The sequence below is a fragment of the Enhydra lutris genome, unplaced genomic scaffold (assembly GCF_002288905.1).
Source record: "Enhydra lutris kenyoni isolate GAN:26980312 unplaced genomic scaffold, ASM228890v2 scaffoldscaffold54, whole genome shotgun sequence".
Taxonomy (NCBI): Eukaryota; Metazoa; Chordata; class Mammalia; order Carnivora; family Mustelidae; genus Enhydra; species Enhydra lutris.
Genome location: NW_019154138.1, coordinates 12168920 through 12177701, shown reverse-complemented (window position 1 = coordinate 12177701; position 8782 = coordinate 12168920). Strand labels below are relative to the sequence as shown.

The 8782-nt window shown below is 33.1% G+C and overlaps 1 pseudogene; it reads left to right on the top strand.

Moving 5' to 3' along the window:
• Positions 1–4252: 4252 nt before the first annotated feature.
• Positions 4253–8782, top strand: part of LOC111157339 — a 47439-nt pseudogene continuing 42909 nt past the window's right edge.

The window sequence follows — 8782 nt, the reverse complement described above, 5'->3', positions numbered from 1 at the left end:
ATAAGTAAATATTTTCTAATGTAAACCCAAGCCCAAAATCAAACCAAGATATCCTTTCTATATTAAATTGCTCTATTGTTCTTTTTTTAAGCAGCTCTGCACATTCAAAGAACCTTCTTTGTTCCCCTTAATTTTGAGGAGAAAGAATACCTTCTTTAAGGCTGATTCAATTCCTCTGACAAAATTCTCCAGGCAATTGCTTTACAGCCTTCTGAATTTAAGTGTTTCAGAGGAGAAGTCTGAGGCCAACTATAGTTTTATTTATTTTGCCTAAATAAATCAAGGGACATTGTCTTCTCCATAGTAAATACTGAAAGGATTTGTCTAAGAATGTAATATCTCTTTTAAGTTAGTTGGTTAATTTCTTTAAATCTGTCTATCTGCTCCTACCCAGCTTTGGAAATATACTTTGAATTATCTGTGCCAGCATTCTTCCCCTGACAGTTAGGTGGTTTTATTTTACCACTAAGTGTGTTAATTGTAGGTTTTTCCTAAAGCATTTTATCAAACCGAGAACTTTTTTTTCTATACCAAATCACTAAACGTTATCATCAATGGATGTTGAACTTTTTCTGTGTCTACTAAGATGGTATGATTTTTCTTCTTTATCCTGTGAAATTCTGTGACACACATTATTTGTTTTTTTTCTAATGTAAACCATTCCTGCAATAAATTCATTTTTAATATATCCCTAGATTTACTTACTGATAATCTGTTTAGGAGTCTATTTATGTTTCTGAAGGATTTTAGTTTGTCTTTTTTTTTTTCTTGTAATGACCTCAAATTTTAGTACCTGGGTTGTTATGCTGTTCTTATGAAAAACAGTTGGGGAGAGTCCCCTTTTCTATTTTCTAAAGAAAAATAGGAACCCCATTATTTCTTCCTTAAATATCTGACTGAATTCACCCATGGAGCCATCCAGGCTTTATTCTTCCTAGGAAGGTTTCTGATTACAAATATAATCCCTTTAATAAAAACACAGTTTTTAAGATTTCTTCTTGTGTTAGTTTTGGGGTTTGTGTTTTTGAAATTTGGGTTAAGAAAAAACATTCTCTACTTTCAAACACCTTATACTAAATTTGAGGAATATTGGAAAAAATCCATTAAAAAAATAATTGTCCAGGAAAAAAGAATTATTTTGGAGGAGATAAATTTTCTTTTTTTCAGATGATTCAAAAGTAAAATATAAGTAAATTTAGGTCCTGCCACCACAAATTCATTGTCCAGCACAAAGACAATGACGGTCTTGCTTGATTTCAACCTCCTTACATCACACCTGGAATGCTGTATTTATATAGGATGCCTCATATTAGGACAAACTACTACTAAGTTGGGAGAATGAAAATTCAAATCTATTATTGAGAGCAAAACAGAAAAAGTCAATCAGTGACATGGCCAGCCTTCCAGATGAAGTAAACAGTGTTGGAGACATTGGGTACATATCCTATCTTAAAAGGGCAGTCGAAGGGATTGTTGCCAATTTCCATTAAGATAAGCAAGAAACTGGATTATCATGAAAATTTTGGCATCTAAGGCAGTGGAGTGTGGGGGAAGGCTGTAATGTACAATCTACTTTGAGCGACCAATTAGAGGAATGCAAAGAACATATAAAAATATACTTGAGGAACACTACCAAAAACTAAGTAAGATTTTTACTTCAGAAGGGATGATCTTGAGGAAGCATTACATCTGGATTCAAATATTTGCATGACCATGAAGTAGAAGCAGGATCTAAAGTATTGTGTTAGGCCCCAGCAAGTGAACAGAACACTAATGACGATAATGAGCACTTATGTACTGTTACTCTGTGCCAGGCGGATCAGATCATTTAATTCTCAATATATGATACAGGTGGTTTTTAAGATCACTTTGTGTTTGAGAAAAATGAAATAATTAATATTTAAGTAAATTATACCTGAGGACATAATTTCTGGTTAGCAGAGTTGAGATTTAAAAAGTTATGTCCTGGAGACACCTCTTCAGATTATGAGGCTGACGCTGCCTACTGCGCTAGAGGGTGGCTTCTGGAGACACCTCTTAATGGCTCTCAAGAAGTGACTTTAGAACAGCTCTTCCCAATTCTATGCTTAGCAAGGTCATGTTGATAGCCTGAACTAAACATGAGAGAACTATTTATACTGCAAATGTTTCCAAATGCTACAAACCAACCCTTCCCCATAACTTTAAATCAGTTAGGTTGTTAATCATGCACCTGCCTACCACTGATTCAATCTATATAAGCTGATCCAAATATTGTGCTTCTAAGTACTACATTACATAGGAATTACAGAGCTCCTGAGGTAAGGAACAACTTTTTTTTTTTTTTTTTTAAACAGTAAATTTGTATTACTTTACAAAGTAAAGGATGCCTGAGCCATCCCTGACACTGGGATATTCAGAGAGTAGGCAACTACAATTTAGGCCTCCAGCAGAGACTATTCAAACATCAGGCAGAATGGTTGGAATTTTTCATTCTAGAACTGCATGCATTTCTTTATATACTTCTTAGACATTAAGAGTCTAACACAATGGCGTAAATGTTAGAATTTAAATTAGAATATTCTCACTAAGATGTGTAAGATTTTAGTTGCTCAAATTTGAGCCAATATTAAGTTTAGTTTCACAAGCATCATTATTAAAAAATACATTTTTGAAAGTTGAGAAATAACTCTAAAATCCTTGAAGTTTCATTTCCACTCAGAGAGCTGACTCATAAACCAAATTAAACATTTCCTAAAAATGCCATCCAAAGTCTAGAAGGGTCATTTTATTTTGGGGGTGCATATTTCAGAGCTGCATGACATTTTCTTAGAGTCTTGTTTTATGTTGTAAAATATTACACTAAAATTGAAGTTAAGGTTAACAGACTTTAGAGCTCATTTTTTTAAAAAAGGAATATATGTCAATTTTGGCCTTTTATGCAAAATGAAAGCCTCCGAAGCACAGTCATAATGTTGTCTAATAAAGGCTAATTTAAATTCATCATGTACTCAATGCCTTCACAGGAGGGGGTTTGGGGTAGAGGGGAGTTTAACAAAAAGTTTCTCCAATTAGGGTGAACTACAAAATGTTCTTTGATTAATTGCTTCACTGGTAAAATTCTGGTTTTGGCCAGCAGATGAACTCAGGTCACCTGTTCAAAACAGTCCCTTTTGATGGGTCCACCAGGGAGAAATGGACTTCAACCTCACTCTCCCACTTGAAGTGTCTCTAGGTTAGCACATTGAACGTTATTTCACTGCTGACCTTGGCCATTTCTATTTGCAGGCAACTGACTTGCAGTCATTAGCAGCCTCCTCACAAATCTGCTTTCTCCTTGTGCATTCTAAGGATAAGTGTGTCTCTATTCATTATGTCACTTGTCATTTATTTTCTTGCACTGAATATATTATAAGAATCATACTTGGCAGGATCATAGATGAACTTTGTCACTTAAAAACTAGCTTTGGATTATCTGCAAACTTTCCGAAAGATCTTTTTTCGGATTTTCTTTTTAAGTTACTAAATGTTGTAAACAAGTGGATGCTCGCAATTATGATTTTTTTTTCCTTTTCTCAATATGAGGAGAGAGAAGTAGAAGGGGCACATGAAGAAGGAAAAGGAAGAAAAAGAAGAAAGGGAGGATATAATATATAAATTATATATTTGCTAAGTATTATGCTGATTTAATATATTTTTCCTTTTTTATCTTCTTGGCAACTTATTTTTACTTTATTAGTTCTATTCTTTGTTCCCCCACCCTTAATTAACAAGAAATATCAGTTATACATCAATAAACTCTACCTAATTAATGTAAACAATTTGGTGAGTTTGGAGATATAACACACACACACACACACACTCATGTTAACATCATCAAAATCAAGTAATAAATATATTTATCATCTTCAAAAGTTTCCTTGTGTTTGTTCTGTTAAACAGGGAGGTGGCACATAAGAACAATGAACATGAGATCTACTGTCTTAACAAATTTTTAAGCTCAGTGTACCTTCTTGCTCAATACAGGCACTATGATATACAGGAGATCTCTGAAATTTACTCATCTTGTATAAATTTATACCCATCTTCCTGAATTCCCCTAGAAAGCACCAATCATCTATTGTCCATTGTCTACTTCCATGCATTTAACAATCTCCAATGCCTCATTAAAGAGGAATTATTCATAATCATTCATCCCACTGTAACTAACTTGCTTCCCTTTTCATAATGTCTTCTGGGTTTCACAAGGGCAGAACTTAGTCTAAAACACGAAATGCTGGACTTGCGAACCGACTGTAAACGAGACCTGCGTGGTCTTGTTTCCCTCAATGCTTCTCATTATGGATTTTACCAGTCTTCGTCCAGTGGAGCTTCAACAATATTGGAGGATTTGAAGTAAGTCTTTGTTAGTCACTTCCGTTGGTTGTTTTTCATTTTTATTTATCACCAATATGTAAAATTCCACTATTGAATTTCTCTCTCCTTTTATCTTGCACCACAGATTTTATAGTTGTTTTATGGTACTCAGCTACTTGGCCTTTCATTTCCTTCGCTGGAATTGTGCCATTTTATAGATTTCCACCCCTGGGTGAATCTAGGATTCAAGAAGCCTTTTATCTCTTATTCACATCCCACAGTATTCTCTAACATTTATTTTCAAATTGGTTTTCCATGTCAGTAAACAAAACACGGAGATGACACTTTGAGGAACAAATTAAAAAGACAAGCCACAAACCATTTTTAGTTTCTAGAGATATTTTGTGCTGAAGTCACAGGCTTCCATTATTCAAGACAAATTAAGATTTATAAAATTGCATTCCATCTAAATGTATGGACATAGCATTGGCAACTGTGGATTTATGAAATAAAAGAGATGCATTTTACTTTGGCTCATAGCAAGGCTGTTCAAATGATAATAAACTGGAATTATCATTTAAAAAGATCTTTTATTTTCCTGTAAAATGACAGTAGCTACTTAAAAAATTTTTTACTGAGAATTTTTTTTTTACCTAAACTAATGAAGGTAACTCTTCTTTTATGTTATAAAATGGACTGATTTTTAAGTATCTTTTCACAATTTTTTTTATCAAGGTGTATTACATGGATTCATAATTTCAAAATTATAAAGACTATTATTTCTCTTAAAAACCTTAAGCAGAGAGTTTAACAGGATTTCTCCAAAGTTTAATTTTGACTTAGTGGTTGGTTTCAAAATTAAATCTCAACACTGAGCAACTTTTAAATTTAATTGGTTTCTTTCTTAGCTTTCGGTCTATACCACATGATCAAATGGTCTCACTTCATGCAAAAATATGAAATTATTTTTACTGTAAAAAGGTAACTGTAAAACTTGGCTCACAGCTTCTTTTTCATGATTTTCCTACCTTTGAGGCAGTATGTAAACAAATTCATGCATAACTGTCCTGCTTCCTATACAGAACCCAATTACTTTCTTCTTATTTAGAAGCCTGCTTTTTACTAAAGGTGGCATTAAAACAGTAAGTACTCCTTGATACTGTATCATAGAAAAAAATCTTATTTCTTTCCACTGTGTTTTATAAACTTTCATAATGAAGTCTTTAAATGATAATCTTTGGATAAATTAAGTCTGTGTTCTTGTTAATGACCATACCCAAACTCAAGAGTAGGGTAGCCTCTCGGATACCAAAAAGTTGTGCCAAATATATTCTAGGACACTAAGTTCTGGATCAATTTTAGGCTGATCCAATAGCCCATCACTGCTGGATTCTGATGAAATTTCCATCAGCTGGAAACTTAACATTTTTTATTATTTGCATCTTTCCCTCATTCCTTTCTCTCCCACCTTGACATTACCAAATTGTTTTAGCAGACATATGTTTTGCCCTATTAAATTTTATTGCTGATTTCTGACTAATTCATTAAGCACACTGCCAAGATATTTTTGGATCCTGATTTTATCAGAATCTGAAATATAATCATTTTCCTTCCCAGTGTCCCAAACTTATCATTCACCTCCGGAATTCCTTCTCATTCTAGCCATTTTATAGCCAAACTCATCAACATTTATGGCAATTCTAAAACCACAACACCCCTTCTGAAATATATTTCACTGCTCATCCAAAAATATATTGTGTTTTCCCAATTTCAAGATATCAGGGTAAAGGTCTTAAAATGTGCATATATATATATATGTGTGTGTGTGTGTGTGTGTGTGTGTGTGTGTGTGTATAAAATAATCTGAAATTTTGATGCTCTTTTCTAACCCACTTATGCCATAATCCCTTTTATGTACCACTGAAATTATGTAATCAGGTTTTTTATTTTTACCTATGACTATGTCAGAAGGAAGATTTTTTTTAAAGGAATATACTAATTGTTTTCTTTCTAAAAGTAAGTTTTAATTATTTCAATAAAAGGATATAATTATTTCAATTACTAATAACATTTTGTATAATTACTATAGTCTGTAATTTATAAATGCTTAAATTTTAATTTGTAACAAATTCCTGAGTAGGTTTTAAAATACAGATAAGCTCAAGGTGTGTTGTTGTTGTTTTAATCTAAGGAGTAGTTGATTAAAGCAACTTTAATCAACTACTCCTTATGGAAATTTGGAGGAGAACTTTCATTCTACACATTCTACACATGAATGTTTATAGCAGCCTTATTCATAATTGCCAAGACTTAGAAGTAACCATGATGTTCTTCAATAGGTGAATACATAAGTCCGTTATATCGTACAATGGAATATTACTCATTGGTAGAAAGAAATGAGCTATCAAGCCATAAAAAGACATGGAAGAACTTTAATGCCCTTTACTATAAAGCTATCTGAAAAGACTACATACTGTATGATTCCAACTACAGAACAATCTGGAAAAGGCAAAACTATAGAGATAGTAAAAGTTTTTTACTTTTAAAAAAAAGTATTTTTTTTCTTACAGACTTACAAATAGTTTCAAAATATAAATTTAAGGCAAAATCCTTTCTAAAGCACACTCCTATCAATAGTCCTTCTCTGTTCTTCTTGGAAATGCTCTTTCAATTCCATATATTCTATTAAAATGTATTAACAACTGCAATTATTTGCTTACACATTTGCCTCCTCCGTAGATGATGATGAAGTCTATCACAAGAGAATCTTATCTGTATTCCCAGCCAGGTGCATATGCAGGTACAGTAGAAGCATTCATGAAATGATTTTGAGTGGATATCATTACTGAATTCAGCTACAGCAGACTCTAAAGCAAGTGCCTAAGACACCATCTCAGACATATGGTAAAATTCCTTGTTTCAAAAACAGAAACTAACGATTGATGGTTTTTGCAGGAAGAAGAAAACATCTGACCCATCTATCAGACATTTTAAAAACCATTTGATTCTTTATTTCTACTTCATCCTCTGATTTCCTAACATTAGGAAGACCTGGGAGTTAGACTTTGGCTATACCATTTGAAAATGAAAAATCCATTTCCTTTAACCTGAGCTTTTACTAAGGATCAGGAAAAAGGAAGTTTTAAGCACGTATTGATCAGTTCCAGCTAGTCAGTAATTGATTCTAATGAGAGGATATGAAGAAAGTGGTGGAATCATTTTGACCTTCTTAAGTAGATCCAATTCAAGAAACAAAGCACTATCATCATCACTATTGTTTAATTCAGATAGATTTTTAGATATAATTTTGGAAAGTGGGAAAATAAAGATGAATTTAGTAATATTTGGTACAATTGAGAATGTGCATACATTTTCTGACTCAGAATTCACTCTAGCCCATTCACTGTATGTTAACTTTCATACAAGCCCATAAGTAACTATATATATCTTTTATTTTTTTTTTCAGTAATCCAAAATTCATTGTTTATGCACCACACCCAGTGCTCCATGTAATTCATGCCCTCCTTAATACCCATCACCAGGCTTAATACCTCCTTAATACCCCCCACCCCGCTCCCCTCCAAAACCCTCAGTTTGTTTCTCAGAGTCCACAGTCTCTCATGGTTTGTCTCCCCCTATGATTTCCCCCAGCTCACTTCTTCTCTCCATCAACAAATGTCCTCTATTATTCCTTATGCTCCACAAGTAAGTCAAACCATATGATAATTGACTCTGCTTGACTTATTTCACTCAGCATAATCTCTTCCAGTCCCATCCATGTTGATACAAAAGTTGGGTATTCTTCCTTTCTGATGGAGGCATAATACTCCATATATATCACTTTTAATTGAAAAATACAAAAAATAATACAAACAACCACCAATATATTTATATGACAGAATGCTGTACATGACAGGAAGGGAGGGAAGGAGGGAGGGAGGGAGGGAGGACACACCAATATGAGTAGCTCTCAAAAACAATGTTAGGTAAAAATTCAAGTTGCAAAATTAAAAATACACAATGATATAATTTTTATAAATTAGCAGTCAATATAGTTACCTATATATGAATATGTTCTAAAATTGTTAGTAATATGATGTTAATGAATATGTAACTAAAAATTGACCAGGAAGATACAGACTATATTCAAACTAGCATGCCTATGTGAAAATGTGATTGAGGAACATCTAAAAGAAAACCTTCTCTCTAATTTCTGTGTATAATTTTTTAAATGTTCTGAATTCCCAAATATCAAGATTTTTACAAGAATAGATATTGTTATATCTCTTTCTATGTTTAATTATAACTTTTGTTTTAAATACAAATATTTTTAGGGAGAATTCATTTTCCTCTAATACATACTCCATTTCATGGGCTGTAAAACTGGTTTAAGAAAGAGAATATCAGGGGCACCTGGGTGGCTCAGTGGGTTAAAGCCTCTGCCTTC